Consider the following 2,710-nt stretch of genomic DNA (forward strand, 5'->3'; position numbering starts at 1 on the left):
TAGCAGCAGCTAGCAGCAGGAAGCAGATTATCGATCGAGCAGGCGACCGGGGCGACGGACGGACGGACGGACGGACGGACGGACGGACGTAGAAGCACGGGCGGTCGCCAGTATGCGGACAATACACTCATACAGCATGTACGACCCGCGGCCTGGCATAGATACATGTATCAAGATGTATAGATGCATAATATACGGCCAGAATACGTTAGGAGCTCTGTCGCATGGCGAATGTGTAAGGCATCGATTATATACGAGACGAACAGCATGATAGCAGTATATATAATATATTAGTACAAAGTACAAACGCTAATAATATTATTATTAGCGCTTGATTTGTATCACACAGCGACACATTCCTGATAACACCGGTACTCACCGTGCAGCTAAGCAATGAAGTGATAGTAGCAGGGGGGAAGTATGAGGTAATAGTAGCAGGGGGTGGGGGAGTATGAGGTAATTGCCATTATACTTAGTTGGAAGGGCAGCTAGTGTAGGCAGTCATGATGCGTCACGACTCTCACCGCGCATGCGCGAGGTACGCTATGCAGACGACAGTCGACTCTACCAAGTATTGCCGCTTGTTGAGGGCAGGATCATGTCCGCCCCCTCACACTTCATATATATATATATATATATATATATATATATATATAATATATATATGCGCTTGTGTAAAACTAAATGTCGATTTATTCTCTTTTTTTTAAACTATAACTGAATATCGTGCAACCCAATAACTTTTCTACTATATATATATATCTTGATATAGATATACATATACCTGCAGAATTTAATAGAGCCGATTGGAAAAGGTGAGATCGGCAAAGCTTGGCGGAGAATTGGACACCACAGTGTTTATATATAGATGGAGTGTGAGCGGAAAGACGTGATTATGCAGCCAGCAAGTGTTGTTACTTGTTTTACAAGTAGTCAACACAATTGAAAATTCGTTGGCAACACATGTTCTACCTTCACATATTTGCCATATAGACCACGTGACGATAGTCACGCGACCTCAAACTGTTATGCGATTGGCTAACGTTGTTGAACAAACTATAACATGTTTGTATCGAAACGAGCATGTTTCTATAATAATCATGCAACAACGATTCGACAAATGTTGTTAAAAGACGATGTTAACAAATGTTGATGCGTTTATGTCATATAGGCTCTGCGTCAGGGCGACTCTGTCTCTCGTTATGCCCGGCGCGGCGCATACGTGAGTTATTTTACTCAAGTAAAATATGACGCATGAGTCATTTTACTCACGTGTGCGGCGGATTTGAGATTCGAAGAGAGAGAGGGAGAGAAAGAGGAATGTTAGAAGAGCGGGCGAGAAGAGGATGAGAGAGTGATTTGGTAGGTTACTGGTTACAGGTTACAGTGATTTCAGGTTTACATGTTGCTGGACTGTTCCCAGAACATCCCCCGCATCCGGACATCGCAAATAACTCATTATCAGCCCAGTTATCTAACCCGTGTCCCTGCTCGCGCGCAGACACACGCACACGCCACACACACACGCACACGCATGCACGCACGCACACTCACACGCACGCACGCACAGCACGCACACCACGACGCACGCACACGCACGCACGCGCACTCACACACACACACACGCACACACGCAGCGCGCAGACGCCGCACACGGCACGCACGCACGCACGCACGCACGACAGACATACACACACACACACCACAACACCACACACACACACGCAGCGTACACAGCCAACGCGAGCTCACACAAACCCGCTCACACACACACAACGCACGCACGCAGCGCACACACACGACAAGCGTCGACCCACATTTTTCGTCGGGCATGTGGGGGCGTGGCATGTGCTTTTGTTACCTCCAGACCGGACGATGACTGCGGGTGATAATAAATAGTCTGTATAAGTCTATATAAATGAAGCGTTTGTTATTGGAGCGTATACTACGCGCACTGCTTTTTTTCTGCGATTACCGATTAGATTCACTGGCCGATTAGATTTGGTATTAAAGTTAAAATTGGGTTACCACGCCCGCCGATCATCCCCCCCCCCACCCAGGTACGATGACGTAATCGAGCAGAACACGGTCAACATGTACAGGTGGGCTTTGTTACCGTATCTATCCTCTCCCAGCCTCGTGCCCCCTAGTCTCCGTTCACCTTTACTCCCACTGTCTCCCTCACATTTCCGTACCCTCCTTTCACAAACTCTCCCAGGATTCTTACTGGGTCTAATCTTCTCTCGCTCCTCCTCTAGCCTCCAATACCAGCCTCCCCCAAGTCTTCTCTCTTAGCGTAAGCTCCTTCTTCCCTGGATTCACATACCAGCATCCCATAACCTTTTTGCTTGCCTTCCTCCTCTAGTCTTCTCTTCCACCTCGCCTAGTTTCTTATACCAGCCGCGCGCAGTCTCCTCCTTTTGGTCTCCCCCCAACCTTTGCTCTCCTTCACCTGACTCCTCTCGTAACTGTCCCTCTACGCTCCCTAACTTACACCTCTCCCCTGACTCCTCCCGTAGAATCTCTTTCCTCTCTCTCCTCACCTTCCTCTCTCCTCTGGCTTTTCTCGTCCTCTTCCAGGCGTCACCGTCCTCTTCCAGCCTTATCCCCCCCCGCAGTCTCCCCACTCCCTCCCACATCTTCCCCCCTCCCTACACCCAATCTTCTGCCCACCTCCCCTCCAACCATTCTCCCCACCTCCCTCCCAACG

The 2,710-nt window shown here is 48.9% G+C and overlaps 1 protein-coding gene across 1 annotated transcript in view; it reads right to left on the reverse strand.

Annotated features, from left to right (window-relative positions):
• LOC106812935 (cell division cycle 7-related protein kinase-like) overlaps positions 1-2,710 on the reverse strand; it is an 83,489-nt gene that overhangs the window by 37,215 nt on the left and 43,564 nt on the right. The gene's annotated exons all lie outside the window — the stretch shown is intronic.

Source organism: Priapulus caudatus, unplaced genomic scaffold, assembly GCF_000485595.1.
Source record: "Priapulus caudatus unplaced genomic scaffold, Priapulus_caudatus-5.0.1 Scaffold703, whole genome shotgun sequence".
NCBI classification, from domain to species: domain Eukaryota; kingdom Metazoa; phylum Priapulida; class Priapulimorpha; order Priapulimorphida; family Priapulidae; genus Priapulus; species Priapulus caudatus.